We start from the raw sequence: 20,839 nt of genomic DNA, 5'->3' as shown, positions 1-20,839 counted from the left end.
GGTCCTACCTGAATGGTCTAGTGGTTTTCCCTACTTTCTTCAATTTCAGTCTGAATTTGGCAATAAGAAGTTCATGATCTGAGCCATAGTCAAAAGTGCAAAATCTACCGTTTGGTATTATCTCTATACTTCTCCCTACATTAGCAGAAAATTGAATTGATGCATATTGCTGACTCTTCCAGAATTGTGATTTCAGCATAACCGAGTGATTTCATGGTTATATTAGCCAGTTGGCATGAAAATTTTAAGTAAATAAATAGTGTCACTATCAATTATTTTGTCATTATCCACCCTCTTACCTGATAAAATCATGAAGTCTTATATGAGTGGGAACCCCTGATATGGTGCATATTTACCTCATGAAAAAACTAAAGTTTATAGGCTTAGCATCCATGACTGACTAAAGTACAGCTTTGTAAGTTACAGATCTAAAAATAACACTCAGTTCTTCCTGCACTCCTGTAATTCATTCAACACTGCTATATTTAAAATAAATAATCAATAAGGATCTACTGAATAGCACAAGATATTCTGTCCATTATTCTGTAATAACCTAAATGGGAAAATATTTGAAAAAGAATAGATACATGAGTATGTATAACTGAATCACTTTGCTGTATGCCCAAAACTAGCACAGCATTGTTAATCTTTTTTTTTTTTTTCTTTTACTTTATTTTACTTTACAATACTGTATTGCTTTTGCCATACATCAACATGAATCTGCCACGGGTGTACATGAGTTCCCCATCCTGAACCCCCCTCCCACCACCCTCCCCATACCATCCCTCTGGGTCATCCTAGTGCACCAGCCCCAAGCATCCTGTATCCTGCATCGAACATAGACTGGTGATTCGTTTCTTACATGATATTATACATGTTTCAATGCCATTCTCCCAAATCATCCCACCCTCTCCCTCTCCCACAGAGTCCAAAAGTCTGTTCTATACATCTGTGTCTCTTTTGTTGTCTCGCATACAGGGATATTGTGACTATCTTTCTAAATTCCATATATATGTGTTAGTGTACTGTATCAGTGTTTTTCTTTCTGGCTTACTTCACTCTGTATAATTGGCTCCAGTTTCATCCACCTCATTAGAACAGATTCAAATGTATTCTTTCTAATGGCTGAATAATACTCCATTGTGTATATGTACCACTGCTTTCTTATCCATTCATCTGCTGATGGACATCTAGGTTGCTTCCATGTCCTGGCTATTATAAACAGTGCTGCGATGAACATTGGGGTAAACATGTCTCTTTCAATTCTGGTTTCCTTGGTGTGTATGCCCAGCATGGGATCGCTGGGTCATAATGCAGTCCTATTTCCAGTTTTTTAAGGAATCTCCACACTGTTCTCCATAGTGGCTGTACTAGTTTGCATTCCCACCAACAGCGTAAGAGGGTTCCCTTTTCTCCACACCCTCTCCAGTTCTGACTGGTGTGAAATGGTATCTTATTGTGGTCTTGATTTGCATTTCTCTGATAATGAGTGATTTTGAGCATCTTTTCATGTGTTTCTTAGCCATCTGTATGTCTTCTTTGGGGAAATGTCTATTTAGTTCTTTGCCCCATTTTTTGATTGGGTCATTTATTTTTCTGGAATTGAGCTGCATGAGTTGCTTGTATATTTTTGAGATTAGTTGTTTGTCATTTGCTTCATTTGCTCTTATTTTCTCCCTTTCAGAAGGCTGTCTTTTCACCTTGCTTATAGTTTCCTTTGTTGTGCAGAAGCTTTTAATTTTAATTAGATCCCATTTGTTTATTTTTGCTTTTATTTCCAGTATTCTGGGAGGTGGGTCATAGAGGATCCTGCTGTGATTTATGTCGGAGATTGTTTTGCCTATGTTCTCCTCTAGGAGTTTTATAGTTTATGGCCTTACATTTAGATCTTTAATCCATTTTGAGTTTATTTTTGTGTATGGTGTTAGAAAGTGTTCTAGTTTCATTCTTTCACAAGTGGTTGACCAGTTTTCCCAGCACCACTTGTTAAAGAGATAGTCTTTAATCCATTGTATATTCTTGCCTCCTTTGTCGAAGATAAGGTGTCCATAGGTGTGTGGATTTATCTCTGGGCTTTCTATTTTGTTCCATTGATCTATATGTCTGTCTTTGTGCCAGTACGATATTGTCTTGATGACTGTGGCTCTGTAGTATAGCCTGAAGTCAGGCACCCAATATCAAGTAAAAATTTAAAAAGATAAATTGCACAAAATTCATAATTTAAAATAATTATCAATACCCACAGCAAGTCTAATATGTACCAAGCTCTGGGAAATTTATTTGCTATTACGAGAGTCAGATAACTAAAAAGTAAGCAAATTAATAAAGTAGATAATTACATACTGAGCCAAGTACTATTAAGGAAATAAGCAAGGTAATCTGTTAAAGTATAATTGACAAGTGAGGTAGTGGTAATGCTAATCTAAGGTATAATGACAGGAGTTTTCTCTATAGAGATGACCTTTGATGTGAAATCTGATTCACAGAAAGGAGTCAGCCATGGAAAGAACTTGGAGAGAGGCATTCTACAGAAAAGTAACATGGAATGTAAGAACTCAGAGTTAATAAAGAACTGTGATTTCCAGAAGCAGAAAAGAAAGTAATGTAATGGGAGCATAGTAAGAGATGAAATGCAGAGGTAGGAAGGGACCAGGTGTTTATACTTTATACTCTTTTATATAGAGTATATATATACTTTATATATACTTTATATACTGTTTATATAGCTCTTTATACTTCAGGGAAAACAAAATATATTTCATTCTAAGTTAAGTTGGGAACCCTCTGAAGAGCCTTAAGCATACATTATCTGATTTGACTTTCATAGAGAAAGAAGAATCCCCTATAGGGAAGCAGGAATTAAATCCATTACTATAGTTTAGGTGTAAAACTATTATAATAATTTGGACTGAAGTGTTTGTAATGGAATCAAAGAGAAGTGGAAACATTCAAAATATTTGTTTCTGTTTAAAATCAATAGAATTTTTTTATGGGTTGGATAGGAATAGAAAAGGAAAGGCAGAAATCTAGTGATACATACATTTCTAGTCCAAGTAGTTTTATAAACTAGGATGCTATTTATTGGGATATAAAAGGAAGGCTAGAAATAAAAGTAGGAAGATTAGTTGATAAATAATTCTTTTTGTTTGTTTTTTAATATAAATTTATTTATTTTATTTTATTTTTTAATTTTTATTTTTACTTTATTTTACTTTATAATACTGTATTGGTTTTGCCATACATTGTGGATTCATGTCAATTTATTTATTTTAATTGGAGGCTAATTACTTTACAATATTGTAGTGGTTTTGCCATACATTGACATGCATCTGCCACAGGTGTACATGTGTTCCCCATACTGAACCCCCCTCCCATCTCCCTCCCCATCCCATCCCTCTGGATCCTCCCAGTGCACCAGCCCAAAACACCCTATCTCATGCATTGAACCTGGACTGGCAATTCATTTCACATATGATAATATACATGTTTCAATGTCATTCTCCCAAATCATCCCACCCTCACCTCCTCCCACAGAGTCTAAAAGAGTGTTCTGTACATCTGTGTGCTTTGCTGTCTCACACATAGGGTTATCGTTACCATTATTCTAAATTCCATATATATGTGTTAGTATACTGTATTGGTGTTTTTCTTTCTGGCTTACTTCACTCTGTATAATTGGCTCCAGTTTCATCCACCTCATTAGAACTGATTCAAATGTATACTTTTTAATGGCTGAGTAATACTCCATTGTGTATATGTACCACAGCTTTCTTATCCATTCATCTGCTGATGGACATCTAGGCTGCTTCCATGTCCTAGCTATTATAAATAGTGATGTGAACAACCTAGATGTCCATCAGCAGATGAATGGATAAGAAAGCTGTGGTACATATACACAATGGAGTATTACTCAGCCATTAGAAAGAATACATTTGAATCTGTTCTAATGAGGTGGATGAAACTGGAACCGATTATACAGAGTGAAGTAAGCCAGAAAGAAAGACACCAATACAGTATACTAACACATATATATGGAATTTAGAAAGATGGTAATGATGACCCTGTATGTGAGACTACAAAAGAGACACAGATGTGTAGAGCGGACTTTTGGACTCTGAGGGAGAGGGAGAGGGTGGAATGATTTGGGAGAATGGCATTGAAACATGTATACTATCATGTAAGAAACGAACACCAGTCTATGTTCGATGCAGGATACAGGATGCTTGGGGCTGGTGCACGGGGATGATCCAGAGAGATGATATGGGGTGGGAGGTGGGAGGGGGTTCATGTTTGGGAACTCATGTAACACCCATGGCAGATTCATGTCAATGTATGGCAAAAGCAATACAGTATTATAAAGTAAAATCAAGTAAAAATAAAAATTAAAAATAAATAAACAGTGCTGTGATGAACATTGGGGTACACGTGTCTCTTTCAGTTCTGGTTTCCTTGGTGTGTATGCCCAGCAGTGGGATTGCTGGGTCATAAGGCAGTTCTATTTCCAGTTTTTTAAGGAATCTCCACACTGTTCTCCACAGTGGCTATACTAGTTTGCATTCCCACCAACAGTGTAAGAGGGTTCCCTTTTCTCTGCACCCTCTCCAGCATTTATTGTTCGTAGACTTTTGGATCACAGCCATTCTGACTGGCATGAGATGGCACTTGATTGTGGTTTGATTTGCATTCCTCTTATATTGAGTGATTTTGAGCATCTGTGTTTGTTAGCCATCTATATGTCTTCTTTGGAGAAATGTCGGTTTAGTTCTTGCCCATTTTTTGATTTGGTAGTTTATTTTTCTGGAATTGAGCTGCAGGAGCTGCTTGTATATTTTTGAGATTAATTATTTGTCAGTTGCTTCGTTTGCTATTATTTTCTCCCATTCTGAAGGCTGTCTTTTCACCTTGCTTACAGTTTCCTTCGTTGTGCAAAAGCTTTTAAGTTTAATTAGGTCCCATTTGTTTATTTTTGCTTTTATTTCCAGTATTCTCGGAGGTGGGTCTTAGAGGATCCTGCTGTGATTTATGTCGGAGAGTGTTTTGCCTATGATCTCCTCTAGGAGTTTTATAGTTTCTGGTCTTATGCTTTAATCCATTTTGAGTTTATTTTTGTGTATGGTGTTAGAAAGTGATCTAGTTTCATTCTTTTACAAGTGGTTGACCAGTTTCCCCAGCACCACTTGTTAAAGAGATTGTCTTTACTCCATTGTATATTCTAGCCTCCTTTGTCAAAGATAAGGTGTCCAGTAGGTGCGTGGATTTATCTCTGCGCTCTCTGTTTTGTTCCATTGATCTATATGTCTGTCTTTGTGCCAGTACCATACTGTCTTGGTGGCTGTAGCTTTGTAGTAGAGCCTGAAGTCAGGCAGGTTGATTCCTCCAGTTCCATTCTTCTTTCTAAAGATTGCTTTGGCTGTTCAAGTTTTTTTTTTGTTTTTCCATACAAATTGTGAAATTCTTTGTTCTAGTTCTGTGAAAAATACCATTGGTAGCTTGATAGGGATTTCATTGACTCTATATATTGTTTTGGGTAGTATACTCATTTTCACTATATTGATTCTTCCAATCCATGAACATGGTATATTTCTCCATCTATTTGTGTCCTGTTTGATTTCTTTCACCAGTGTTTTATAGTTTTCTATATACAGGTCTTTTGTTTCTCTAGGTAGATATATTCCTATGTATTTTATTCCTTTTGTTGCAATGGTGAATGGAATTCTTTCCTTATTGTTTCTCTTTCTGTTTTTTCATTATTAGTGTATAAGAATGCAAGGGATTACAGTTTGTTAATTTTATATCCTGCAACTTTACTATATTCATTGATTAGCTCTCGTAATTTTCTGGTGGACTCTTTAGGGTTTTCTATGTAGAGGATCATGTCATCTGCAAACAGTGAGAGTTTTACTTATTCTTTTCCAGTATGGATTCCTTTTATTTATTTTTCTGCTCTGATTGCTGTGACCAGAACTTCCAAAACTATGTTGAATAGTAGTGGTGAGAGTGGGCACCCTTGTTCCTGACTCGATAGGAAATGCTTTCAGTTTTTCACCATTGAAGATAATGTTTGCAGTGGGTTTGTCATATATAGCTTTTATTATGTTGAGGCATGTTCCTTATATTCCTGCTTTCTGGAGGGTTTTTATCATAAATGATGTTGAATTTTGTCAGAGGCTTTCTCTGCATCTATTTAAATAATCATATGGTTTTTATCTTTCAGTTTGTTAATGTGGTCTATTACATTGATTGATTTATGGATATTGAAGAATCCTTGCATCCCTGGGCTAAAGCCCACTTGGACATGATGTATGAAATTTTCAATATGTTGTTGGATTCTGTTTACTAGAATTTTGTTAAGGATTTTTGCATATATGTTCATCAGTGATATTGGCCTATAGTTTTCTTTTTTTGTGGCATCTTTGTCATGTTTGGTGTTTGGGTGATGGTGGCCTCATAGAATGAATTTGGAAGTTTACCTTCCTCTGCAATTTTCTGGAAGAGTTTGAGTAGGATAGGTGTTAGCTCTTCTCTAAATTTTTGGTTGAATTCAGCTGTAAAGCTGTTTGGACCTGGGCTTTTGTTTGCTGGAAGATTTCTGATTACAGTTTCAATTTCCATGCTTCTGATGGGTCTCTTAAGATGTTCTATTTCTTTCTGGTTCAGTTTTGGAAAGTTGTCCTTTTCTAAGAATTTGTCCATTTCTTCCAAGTTGGCCATTTTATTGGCATGCATATTAATTGAATTAGCAAAAATCAAACACAAAGAACAAATATTAACAGCAGCAAGGGAAAAACAACAAATAACAAACAAGGTTTTTCCAAAAGGATAACAGCTGATCTTTCAATAGAAACTCTTCAGACCAGGAGGGAATGGCAGGACATACTTAAAGAGATAAGAGAAAAAATTTCTAAAACCCAGATTACTGTACCCAGCAAGGATCTCATTCAAATAGGAAGGAGAAATCAAAAGCTTTACAGACAAGCAAAGCTGAGAGAATTCAGCATCACCAAACCAGCTCTCCAACAAATGATAAAGGATCTTCTCTAGACAAGAAACACAGAAAGGGTGTATAAACTTGAACCCAAAACAACAAAGTAAATGGCAACGGGATCATACTTATCAATAATTGCCTTAAATGTAAATGGATTGAATGCCCCAACCAAAAAACAAAGATTGACTGAATGGATACGAAAACAAGACCCCTATATATACTGTCTGCAAGAGGCCCACCTCAAAACAAGGGACACATACAGACTGAAAGTGAAAGGCTGGAAAAAGATATTCCATGCAAATAAAGACCAAAAGCAAGCAGGAGTAGCAATACTCATATCAGATAAAATAGACTTTAAAACAAAGGCTGTGAAAAGAGACAAAGAAGAACACTACTTAATGATCAAAGGATCAATCCAAGAAGAAGAAACAATTGTAAATATATATGCATCCAACATAGGCGCACTACAATATGCAAGACAAATTCTAACAAGTATGAAAGAGGAAATTAACAATAACACAATAATAGTGGGAGACTTTAATACCCCAGTCACACCTATGGATAGATCAACTAAACAGAAAATTAACAAGGAAACACAAACTTTATGTGATACAATAGACCAGTTAGAATTGATATCTATAGGACATTTCACCCCAAAACAATCAATTTCAACTTTTTCTCAAGTGTACACGGACCCTTCTGCAGGATAGATCACATCCTGGGCCATAGATCTAGCCTTGGTAAATTAAAAAAATTGAAATTATTCCAAGCATCTTTTCTGACCACAATGCAGTAAGATTAGATGTCAATTACAGGAGAAAAACTATTAAAAATCCCAACATATGGACGCTGATTAACACACTGCTGAATAACCAACAAATCACAGAAGAAATCAAAAAAGAAATCAGAATATGCATAGAAATGAATGAAACTGAAAACATGACAACCCAAAATCTATGGGACACTGTAAAAGCAGTGCTAAGGCGAAGGTTCATAGCAAAACAGACTTACCTCAAGAAACAAGAAAAAAGTCAAATAAATAACCTAACTCTACACCTAAAGCAACTAGAAAAGGAAGAAATGAAGAACCTCAGGGTTAGTAGAAGGAAAGAAATCTTAAATATTAGGGGAGAAATAAATGCAAAAGAAACAAAAGAGACCATAGCAAAAACCAAGAAAGCCAAAAGCTGGTTCTTTGAGAAGATAAATAAAAGTGACAAACCATTAGCCAGACTCATCAAGAAACAAAGGGAGAAGAATCAAATCAATAAAATTAGAAATGAAAATGGAGAGATCACAACAGACAACACAGAAATACAAAGGATCATGAGACTACTAACAGCAGAGAGGTACACAGAGGTACACAGAGAGGTACACAGCAGAGAGGTACACAGAGTTACATGGAGAAGAGAAGAGGGAGGAGGGAGCTAGAGGTGACCAGGAGGAGAAGAGGGGGAATCAGAAGGGGAGACAGCAAGCGAGCCAGTAATCACTTCCCTATGTGCTCTCCACAGTCTGGATCCTTCAGAAATGTTCACAGAGTTACACAGAGAAGAGGGAGGAAGGAGACAGCAGTGGCTGGGAGGATAAAGGGGGAATCAAAAAGAGAGAGACAGATTCAGCCAGTAATCGGTTCGCTAAGTGTTCTCCACAGCTCAGAACACCAAAGAGATTCACAGAGTTGGGTAGAGAAGAGAAAGGGGAGGGAGGAGATAGAGGCGACCTGGTGGAGAAAAAGGAGAGTCCAGAGGGGAAGAGAGCCATCAAGCCAGTAGTCTCACGCCCAAGTTAAAATAAGTACTGAAGATTGGGTTCTTAAAGGTATAAAATTAATAACAAATACCAAAAAGCAAAGATTTAAAATCTAGAGTAGAGGTTAGACTCTCAAAGATACAATATTAAAAAACAAAACAAAGTCACAAAAATTATAAAATATATGTATATGAAGTTTGCTTTAAAAGTAGGGTCTTTTTATTTTTGCAAGGTAATAGTAGGTTATAAAAATGAATATTAAAAGTGTAATAGATGATTTAAAATTTTAAAAAAAATTAAATTTAAAAAGTGATAATAGTAAAAGTATATCTAGGACTTTCTCTGGAGCTGTTGCGGATAGTGTGGGGTCAGTTCATTTTCAAATAGTTCCTTTATCTGGCTTATACTTCTCAAAATCTATAGGCCCCTCCCTATGTAGTCAGTGATAACTACAGGGTTTTAATCTATTGTACCTGTCACTTCCAAAGCGGCTCCTTCTATTTTAGCTTCTTCTGTTTGTTGGCCTCTTCAGTGTCTAATTTCTGCCCTGACACAAGGGGGCGGTGGTGGTCACTTTTTTAAGGCTCACTTGTTCAGTCGTGCTGTGGGGAGGGAGGAACACTGCAAACAAATATCACTGCCATGTGTAGGGAGTGCTCGCAGTGTCTCGGCCACACTGGACTTGCCCCCGTTCACAGCATATGTGCTTTGCCAGTCTACACTGCTCAGGCTCTAGGTAACTCTGCTGGGAACTGTCTGAGGCAGGCCCTGGGTTGCATGAACTTCCCAGGTCTAAGCTGCTCAGGTTCAAGTTCTCGGGTACTCTACAAAGGTGCAGACTTGGTTGGGCCTACGTTTTTTGCCCTTCCCAGGAGGTGCTTGGCGAGCACAATCACCTGCAGTTGGAGGCTGCATCTTACTGCCTCCCCCATCCCAGCCTCTCGGTTTTCTGGGTTACAAGGGGCACTCCTTCTTAGGTGTGCCACGTGTCTCTTCTGGGGAGCTCACCTCTGGCTGCGACCCTCCCAGCAGATGTCAACCATCCAGAATCACAAGAAGTCTTGGTTAGCAATGGAGTTTTCTTGCAGTTTGGTAGAGGATGCCTCTCTGGGGCTGTGATTGCCCCCTGTAGGCTCTGGCTGCCCTCGCCTGCCTGTCTCCAGTAGGGCATGGGCTGGTCCACAGCCAGCTAGCTCTTCTCAGTCCTTTGTTCTCTGAGAGGGCCTGCCAGTATCTTGCTGCTGCTAAGTTGCTTCAGTTGTGTCCGACTCTGTGTAACCCCACAGATGGCAGCCCACCAGGCTACCCTGTCCCTGGGATTCTCAAGGCAAAAACATTGGAGTGGGTTGCCATTTCCTTCTCCAATGTATGAAAGTGAAAAGTGAAAGTGAATTCACTCAGTCGTGTCCGACTGTTAGCGACCCTATGGACTGCAGCCTACCAGGCTCCTCTGTCCATGGGATTTTCCAGGCAAGAGTACCCGAATGCGTTGCCATTGCCTTCTCCGGGCTGTATCTTAGATTAGGGCTTTTCACAGGATAGCTCTCTCACCATCTGGGTTGCTACCTCAAGTTAATTCCCTCAGATTGCCCTCGGGGCATTCAGGCCTGGTCCTTACCCTAAGCAATGTAGCCCGCACCTCCCTGTCCAGTCCCACTTGCTAGTGGCGGATGCGAGCATCTGGGCTGCTTCTCCACTGGGAGTTGCTGTTAGGCACATAATCTGTGGGTTTTATTTATTTTTTTATTTTTCCTCCCGGTTATGTTTCCCTCTGAGATTCCAAGGCTCACCACAGACCCACCGGTGAGAGTGTTTCCTGGTGTTTGGAAACGTCTCTCTTTTTTAAGACTCCCTTCCCAGGACTGATCTCCATCCCTACCTCTTTTTTCTCTCTTTTTATTTTTTATATTTTGTCCTACCTCCTTTTAAAGACAATGGGCTGCCTTTCTGGGTGCATTTTGTCCTCTGCCAGCATTCAGAAGTTGTTTCGTGGAATTTGCTCAGCGTTCAAATATTCTTTTGATAAATTTATGAGGGAGAAAGTGGTCTCCCCATCCTATTCCTCTGCTATCTAAGGACCGCCCCCTCGCCCTCCCCGCCCCGATAAATAATTCTTTCCACTGTTTGTGAAGTTTGAGATGTCAGATGTATGGTCAAGAGGGAATTTCACTTAGTCACCAGGGAGATCAGAGAGAGTGAAATCTCCACATAAGTAATACATTTTGTAGTATTACTGGACATATGTATCAGCAAGATCACCAAAGGACAACCTATATAGAGAAGAGACAATTCAGAACCAATCCATGGGAAAGAGAACACAGGAGAGGGAAGTAAGAAGGAAGATCTAGAGGTGGAGGAGGAAACCAAGAAGCATGACCTTCATGGTAACCAAGAAAGAACAGCTAATGAAAGAGGAAAGGACAGTGATGGAGACCGCTGCTACTGGTTAGAAAGCCTCTCTTATAAGTAAGTGGGATCTAGTAATTTGAAGGGACTAATGTATGTTCTAAAATGTTCAAACTCAACAGCTGCTATTTATCTCAACAGTGACAGACATAGGATGTTTTCTTTATAAAATGAAAGCTTATAACAGCTGAGTTCCTTCTCAATACCTCTGTGCAAAAGTTAAACCTTAACACAATATCACAATATTGTAAATCAACTATACTCCATTAATTTTTAAGTCAAACTTTTTTTTTTAAGCCAGGAGCATCAAAATCTTTGACTTGCTCAGTTTGAAGAGTTTATCATTAAACTGTTATGTAACTGAACCCTAACATACTCATTTTAGATTGCCAGATGCTCTGTATATTGTTTTGTTTTGTTTTAAGCTTTCCCCACATTGGCCAATAACCTCGGATATGCAGATGATACCATCCTTAGGACAGAAAGCAGAGGAACTGAAGATCCTCTTCATGAATCTAAAAGAGGAGGGTGAAAAAGCTGGCTTAAAGCTCAACATTCAAAGAACAAAGATCATGGCATCTGCTTCCATCACTTCATGGCAAATAAATGGGTGAACAATGGAAACAGTGACAGACTTTATTTTCTTGGGCTCCAAAATCACTGCAGATGGTGACTCCTGCCATGATATTAAAAGACACTTGCTCCTTGGAAGAAAAGTAAGACAAACCTAGACAGTATATTAAAAACCAGAGACTTTACTTTGCTAAAAAAGGCAAAACTTTTGTCTAGTCAAAGCTGTTGTTTTTCCAGTGGTCATGTACAGATGTGAGCACTGGAGTGTAAAGAAGGCTGAGCACTGAGAACTGCTGCTTTCGAGCTGTGGTGTTGGAGAAGACTCTTAAGAGCCCATTGGACAGCAAGGAGATCCAACCAGTCCATCCTAAAGGAAATCAACCCTGAATATTCTTTGAAAGTACTGATGCTGAAGCTGGAGTTCCAATACTTTGACCAGCTGATGTGAAGAGCTGACTCATTGGAAAAGACCCTGATGCTGGGAAAGATTGAAGGAAGGAGGAGAAAAAGATGACAGAGTATGAGATGGGTTGGATGGTATCACCAATTCAATAAGCATGAGTTTGAGCAAACTCCTGGTGATGGTGATGGACAGGAAAGCCTGGCATACTGTAGTCCATGGAGTCACAAAGAGTCAGACACACCTAAGTGACTGAGCAACAACAACCACATTGGTCTAGAACAGTCAACTGTGCATAAACTTCTGCCACAGTTTTATTTCTAACCCTCCATCCACATCTGTTCAGTCTCCGCAAGAGCCCTGATAGCAGGAAGCACATTATTCTTGTTCACTGCCCTGCCAGCCAATATCTGGAATATAGTAGTCACTCAAACAAATATTTGGTGAGGGAGCTTACTTGTTGTTTTTACTCCTACTTTGTTGTTTTCTCTGATTATCCTGTTTTGTGATCTCCAGCAGACTAGCTTTTTGAGGACCCCTCTGGATTATCTCATTTCCTTAGCAGCGATAAAAATAAATCATGGCTGCTGTTATTAGAAGACTACACTTCAACAGAAGCACGTAGAGCCCATTTTTAAAAAGAACAGAGGGATTTAGAAAATAATACAACCTATCATTGCACCTCTAAAATGTTAAGCATTGTGCATCTTTCTTTATCATGTGAATTAATTTCTACCTGTGTTGTCCAACATGACAGCTGCTAGCCACGTGTACCTATTGAGTATTTGAAATGTGGCTAACAAATTGTGATGTGCCATAAGTATAAAATAAACCGGATTTGAAGATAGTATTAACCAGAGAGTGTAAAATACATCATTTTCAGTGGTATATTGCTTATGTGGCCGAAATGATAACATTGTGGATATGTTCATTTTATTAAATAAATTACTAAAATGAATTGTATCTTTGAAGAAGATTGTTTAAGTGCGTATTAGAAAGTGAAAAATCATATATGTGGCTGCCATTATATTTCCTTGGGCAGTGCTGTTGTATAATTTTGATACACAAAGCAGGGACCTTAGACCATGGCATAGATATCACCAAAGATATTATTGGATATGCAGAATCTCAAGCCCTTTTCCAGACCTATGAATCAAAATTGCTTTTTAACAAGATGCCCAGGTTATTTGTATGCATACTGAAATTTAAAAAATGCCACTCTATCTATTGTTGCTGTATCCAAAGAGCAAGGTGTGATTGTGCCATTGAATAATGACACATCCAACCTCATTTCCTGTGTAATGCAGACTGAAGTCTAAAAACTGCAAGTTCTACAGGGATGCACAGAAAGGTTAATATCAAGTGTGAACCCAGCTTGCAAACTATAGTTCTGCATTTTACACTGCAACGGTTCATGTGCCACACTTTGAAATTAGTGCAAGCAAAAGCCAGCTCACAGTGCTTATGCATTGTGTTACCTAGAGAGATTTGCATTTAGCAAGCTTAGCTCAGCTGGTGCTTATAAAAAGCCATTGCCAGAATGCCTAGCTGGCAACATCCCATGTCTAGAGTTAATCTGCTTTATCACAAGAGTGTAAGTTAAAAAGAACTTGGTCTAGCAGAAATCTGCTTCTGTATGTTGAGGTTGTGATTTTTCCAGGTTGTATGTTACTCCTATACCAGTTTTTACCTTAAACATATTACACTGACTTTGATTTAAAAAATTATAATTTTCTCAGCATGTTAATTACAGTACTGTTGTGATAATATCTAGAAACCAATTTTTTGACTATTTGATCTTTACATTTTATTGAGTATTTTTGTAGGCTTTTGATATATTTAGGTAGAGTTGGGAGAGTAGTAGTTTTTAAAAAAATTTAAACTGTGTGTGGACATACATCATTTAAGTATTTGCACTTGGAGAAGATCAGAAAATCTTTATTTAGTAAATAGTTTAAAATTATAGAGTTAATTAATTGGTATGATGCTCTGTCTCTAGAAAAGCATGATGGCAATTTTTTATTACATAGGTCATATTTTTACATTTAAAATCATGCAGTACTTAGGCAACAAAGTAGCACTTAGATAACTTCCTCATTTCAAATTGAATTATATTGAAAGAAATGAAAAAAGTTAACTTTAAATACAGCTCCTAAAATATGCACTAATTATTTATTTGTTATCATACAGGAGATTTACGTTCATCAAACACCCTCTTTAAAAGTTAGAACTAGTTTTTGAGAGTGAGATTTTTTTATTAGCTTTTTAAATTTTTTTATTGCTTTTGTGCTATTGTACAAAAGCACATTGTGCAAAACAAATTCAAACTCCTAGATAAAGAAAATCTTACCTTTCATTGATATTATGTCAACGATATAAACACTCAAAGTATTAGAATTTGTGCAATTTAAAAAATGATTACCATTATTTCAAACATAATATACATTTAATCAAAGCACTGTTAATGAAGGACAGATAATACTCTATTTGAAAATGAGGCCAATATCTCAAAATATGTTAAGTGGTCATTGAGTTTCTGTTCCTCGCTTCCAAATAAGCAAGATACTATTCCCACCTTCACTTAATTTTCATAATGTCTCCATGATAAGTATCTTTATCTCTTTATTAAAGCTGAATTTCAGAGAAGTCAAGTAAATTACAGGCAACTGAAAGCTTGGTTACAGGATTTCTGATTGGTCCATTAACAGTCTTTCAGTGATATTTGACTCAGTATTTCCTTTATAAAAACCTTATTTTTATTTATTTATTTTTGGTTGCACTGAATCTTTGTTGCTGCTTTTCTGGGCTTTCTCTAGTTGTGGTGAGCAGGGGCTCCTCTCTACCTGAGGTACACTGGCTTCTCATTGCAGTGGCTTCTCTTGTTGCAGAACATGGGCTCTAGGCATGCAGGCTTCAGTATTGCAGCATGTGGGCTTAGGAGTTGTGGTGCACATGCTCAGCTTCCCAGGAGCATGTTGTATCTTCCCAGAGCAGGAATCAAACCGATGTACGCCACACTGGCAGGCTGACTCCCAACCACTGGACCACCAGGGAAGTCCCAAGATACAGTATTTCTTTAGCTTTAACATCATTTTCTTAACCTTTAAGGTAAACAGTTATAAATCAAGAACTTTTTTTTGATGGTTTTGAGCATGTCTGCATATACATTTCTTAAGTTACAGAGAATACCACTGGCATAATAATGATTTAGTTCATTTTTCATAAAATGTGAAAACCATACTCTAAGTCATTGATTGATATAAGCACCTTGTAATATCATAACTACTGAATCCCACATACATCCAAGTTGATTTCTATCTGTCACTGATAATTATTTAATTGTAACACTAAGACATATTATTCATGTGAATAATTCTTGTAATTATAATTAGATGTATTCTGTTTATAAATACAGAACAAATCGATAGTTCAAAAGTTTTAATCAAGGGCAAGAAAGATTAGAAAGATTAAATCTACAGCTAACCTTCATTCCCAGAGGCTTTTTCTCTTTGTCTTGTATCTTTATGGATTAAAACTTAATGCAGTTTCTCACTGTCTACATGAGCAACAAATAATATAAAGTGAGCTGAAGCTGGATTTATAGGAACAATTACAGTTGCTTATACTTGGTATATAAATACATATGATGATTGCCAAGTATTCTGGAGAGTCATGGTCTTAATAATTCAGCAAATTCTTAGGAATATATTCTTTAAAAAATACAACTAATCAATACAATGCATACAGTAATAAAATGAATAATTTTTTCATTATTCTCACTTTAACTCTTTATTAAACTGTGAAAATTCATATATATGCAGATCAATAACTGTAAATGGTTTAAATTGTGCAGATAGAAGTAAGCATGCTGACTTTGCCTAGCCCAGACAATGCTGATGTTGGGAAAACATAGTTTATTTCATTTTTTACAGAAAAGTGTCTTCACAGTGTAAAGTAATGTTAGAAAAGGTGACACAGGAATCAACACCTCTAGGTGATAAGTAGGAGTCTCATTTTTACTTTCCTATCCTCCTTTCCTCTGTTGGATATGATAATGAACTGTGAAATGGTCAAAATGGAGGGAGAAAAAAGGATGTAGCTAATTCCCAAACTGGATAGTGTCAAATTCAAATTTTCTAGAGTAACATCAGCTGTTAATATTAGTGATGGATGTCATATTGCAAAATATGTAATACTCCCATTTCTATAAACATAGTAATATAGAGATTACATATCCATTTCTTATAATGGTTTTAGGCTGAAAAATTTGAGGTGAGTTCAAATTAATCTATGAATATGTAATTTTAGCAGCTACCTATAATGTGAGTGATAGCAAGTTACTTGCATTCAGTTGAGTAACCTGAGGGCTAAAAGCATCAAAATCATTCTTGACACTCCCATTTTATTATTATTCACATCAGATTTGTTCCCAAATCCAGATTCTTCTGCTTTCTTCTTATCTTCATCGTCCTTGCCTTAATTCAGTTTATCCTCTGTCACTTGAAGTTTTGCAATATCCTTCTTTCCGCTTTTACATTTTTCTTTTCTCATTTCATTTTCCACATTCCTTCATGGTTATTTCTATTCCATTTTTTTTTTTTAAGTTTGCTGTATCATAGTTCTATGACTACAGTCTCCCATAGGGAAATAAAGTAATAATAGGTATTAAGGAATGCCATGTATCAAGGTTACAGATAATCAAAGAACAAATGCTTTCAGTTTTCAATTTAACAAAGACTCATTAATTAGGACTCTTTAGAAAGACTCATTAACCTTTCAGGAATATGAAAGGTGACAATATAATCCTCTTCTGAACATTTCAGAGCAGACAAGAAACAGGTATTCTCTGTTCTAGGAATGGAGGCCTGGTTCACTTCTGGAAATGGGAAGCAAAGCATCTCCTCATAGATAGAAAGAGAAGTCTTCCACCTGTGAAAAGTAAAGGTGATGTTCAATATCCAAAGCTGATTTGCAACATTTCAACACATATGATAAAAACATTCCACTCATGAGTGAGTCAATTGTTGTCAGTCAACCATGTCATCTTGTAGAGTTTGAACTTCCTATGAAGTTATATATCAGTTATAGAAGTTGACAAAAATATTATCATATATCATGTATGTGATAATTTCTACATCTGAGAAGGAAAGCATCCATAATGCATTTTCATTAAAGGCTCAAATAACAATCTGCTTAATCCTTGCATCCTAATGCATATGACTTGTGAACAGTTTTCAAAGAAAGAGGGGAATGTAAAAATTAACCACAGCCAAGGTATGCATTGATGAAACAGGTAAAATTGATTTTTATATTTGCCTGGGGATGTGGATCACTTCCCTGAATCTGGTTTGCATTAATTATGTTGATGAACTATGGATTGAATTTCATATCTAAGCCCCAGTTTTCAAATCTTTATCCTCAGGGGGACAGTATCTCAAGAAGAAAAGACTATATTTATAAGCCATCCCAATATCAATATGCAATTTGACACATTGCAAAGTAAGAAACCCTAGAGAGAATACTATTTACACTAATAAGACATCAAATACTTTCAGGGGAGATTCTCACAGAGGTGTATGTTCGGGTTAATTCAGTCAGTAATTCAAGAAGTTAAAGATATGTATTGAGGGTAGTACTTTATGCCTGTCTTTCTGGGTATTGAGATACAGCAGTTAACCAGATAGACAATTAATACTCAATTATTAATGGTGTTATGATGGCAGATGGCAGATGGAAGATCAATATGAGTTTCCAATGATTCAGAAAGAAAAACGTGCATATGAGAGAAATGGATTATGTTGTATATATGATTTAAACTGGCTTATTGTGAAAGTAAGTTATCACACAAAATTTTGGCCCATTTTGAAGAAAATATTCACAACTTTTTTATTGACTGGAAAGAGACCTTATAGAGCATCTAATTAAAGTTTCATATTTTGTAGGTGAAAAAACTGAGACTCAACAAGATTATATCTTGTCAAAAGTCACACATTAAATTAGAAGGTAACTCGAGTCTACCTCATCCCCAGTCCTTGCTCCTTTGTTCATCCAATTTTGATTTCTGAAAGGCCATAAAACCTCTCTTATCCTTGACACAAACAGATGTCTAGTGAAAAAGTCTTCCTACTCTTCCTACTCAAGTTTTAGTGTGCTCTTCTAAAACACAGAGACTAATTGGCCAGTATGAGTTTCCATAGAGAGCAAGGCTTATCTCATTTCTACTTAATTTATCTATACAGACACTAACCAGAGAAAGATTTTAGTGTTAAAAAGGCATGGTTGAAATAAATGTTAAAGAAAGTATAAAAGTGAACTAGTATTCTAGCATATACCACTGTAACAATTGTTGCAGGAAAGATCTACTAATGGATGCTAATGTTAGTGGTCAACCATTTGAGGAAAAAGAGGATATAAAAATAATTAGTAGAATCTCAAAATATCCACCCTTCACATATTTGTCAGGTAGAAAAGGAGAATAGCAGTGAAGAAAACAGTCAAGCAGTTGGTCAAGATTAATACCATTAGTAATAAAACATGCTCATATTATTTAGCTTGGGAACAGAGCATCATTTCTCTGGTATTTTCTTACCAAAAACTGCATAACATTAACCTAATTGTAAGAAAATAAAATTGAGTTAGACTCCACGAAACAGCTGACCACTACTTATCAAGTATCGAGATCATAAAAGTAAAGGGGAGACTGAAGGGTTGTCATGGATCCTGGAACAGAGAAAGGATAGTTGGTGAAAAATAGAAGAAACTCAAAAAGTGCTGTAGTTTAGCTAATAGCAGTGGTATGCTGAGACTGACTTGAACCACCCAACAGGAACTGATACTGTGTAACTTCATGTGTAGGAAAATTTTGTTCAGTTGAGTTCAGTCACTCAGTCATGTCCGACTCTTTGCAACCCCATGAATCGCAGCACACCAGGCCTTCCTGTCCATCACCAACTCCCGGAGTTCACTCAGACTCACCTCCATTGAGTCAGTGATGCTATCCAGCCATCTCATCCTCTGTCGTCCCCTTCTCCTCCTGTCCCCAGTCCCTCCCAGCATCAGAGTCTTTTCCAATGAGTCAACTCTTTGCATAAGGTGGCCAAAGTATTGGAGTTTCAGCTTTAGCATCATTCCCTCCAAAGAAATCCCAGGGTTGATCTCCTTTAGAATGGACTGGTTGGATCTCCTTGCAGTCCAAGGGACTCTCGAGAGTCTTCTCCAACACCACAGTTCAAAAGCATCAATTCTTCGGTGCTCAGCTTTCTTCACAGTCCAACTCTCACATCCATACATGACCACTGGAAAAACCATAGCCTTGACTAGACGGGCCTTGTTGGCAAGGTAATGTCTCTGCTTTTGAATATGCTATCTAGGTTGGTCATAACTTTTCTTCCAAGGAGAGTTAGTAGGTTTAAATAAGTCATGGTGGAAGTAGGAACACAAAGACATTGGCAGGTGGTAAAAATTAGAGTTTCCCTCCTCCAGTTCCTGGAAGACTGCTTTAGCAGCACATCACTGGTTAATAGTGGTGCACCAATGTTAACTTCCCGGTTTTTGTAATTGTGCTAAGGTTATATAAATTAACATTAGTGTTAGTCATTCAGTCATATCTGACTCTTTGCGACCCCATGGACTATAGCCCGCCATACTCCTCTGTCCATGGAATTCTCCAGGCAAGAATACTGGAGTGGGTTGCCATTCCCTTCTCCATTCAAGAGTGTAAGTGAAATTTAAAACTCTTTAAGTTTTGTGAGGCTTGCAAGCTTGAGTCTGAGTAAGTACAAGTTCTTTGAAGATTTGAGTCACTTGGTGAATTGACAGAAACTTTGAGTGGGATTGGATTCTAATTTTTACTACCTTCTGCCTCTTCCTTTTTTGTGTGTGTTTGTTTGCTTTGTCATGAATCAAGCCCTTGAATCTGAGATTTTCCAGGAGTTAATCATAAAATAATGTATGTCCTTAAACAAGTTAATTAAAGAAAGTTTCAAAATAGACTCTACAAAGAATGGAACCTTTGCAAAGATATTTTCATGTCTATTTAAAAATGACTCATTTAGTTAACATTAATCACTGATTGTGTCCCAGATCTCCTGGTTCTGAAAAGAGAGTATTTTTATATATTATAAATGAGGGATCTGAATCTCTGAGATATTGTAATTTATCTTAATTTAGTAGGAAGTGTTGGAAGGCTTTTTCACTGGACTTCTGTTTGTGTCAAGGATAAGAGAGGTTTTATGGCCTTTCAGAAATTGAAACTGGATGAACAAGGGAGCAAGGACTGGGGATGAGGTAGACTGGAGTTATCTTCTAATTCAATATGTGACATTTGACAAGATATAATCTTTTAGAGTCTTAGTTTTTTCACCTACAAAATACCCCACGTCCAAGGGCACAGAAGCCCAGCAAGATGGTAGGCGGTGGTGTGGCAGCAGCGGGGCTAGAGTGGCTGTGAGGAGATACCCCACGTCCAAGGGCAGAGAAGCCCCAGCAAGACAGTAGGCACTGGAGCAGCGGCCGTGTGGCACTGGAGCGACTTTGAGAAGATAACCCATGTCCAAGGGCAAAGGAGATGCCCCAGAAAGACGGTAGGAGGGGTGAAATCGCTTTTAGAATCAAACCCCATACTGGCCAGAGACACTCAGAGGGGCCAAACATACCTTGTGCACACCATGACCCAGAGACCCCAGAGAGACTGAGACAGAACTGTGTTTGAGTGTCACCTGTGG

General features: G+C 37.4%; 1 protein-coding gene across 1 annotated transcript in view; it reads left to right on the top strand.

The window, feature by feature from the left end:
* The window catches only part of GRID2 (glutamate ionotropic receptor delta type subunit 2), a 1,620,720-nt gene that overhangs the window by 715,524 nt on the left and 884,357 nt on the right, over positions 1 to 20,839 (top strand). The window lies entirely within an intron of this gene.

This window comes from Budorcas taxicolor, chromosome 6 (assembly GCF_023091745.1).
Source record: "Budorcas taxicolor isolate Tak-1 chromosome 6, Takin1.1, whole genome shotgun sequence".
NCBI lineage: Eukaryota > Metazoa > Chordata > Mammalia > Artiodactyla > Bovidae > Budorcas > Budorcas taxicolor.
The sequence above is the reverse complement of the archived record's forward strand: the minus strand, read 5'-3'. Positions and strand labels throughout refer to the sequence as shown.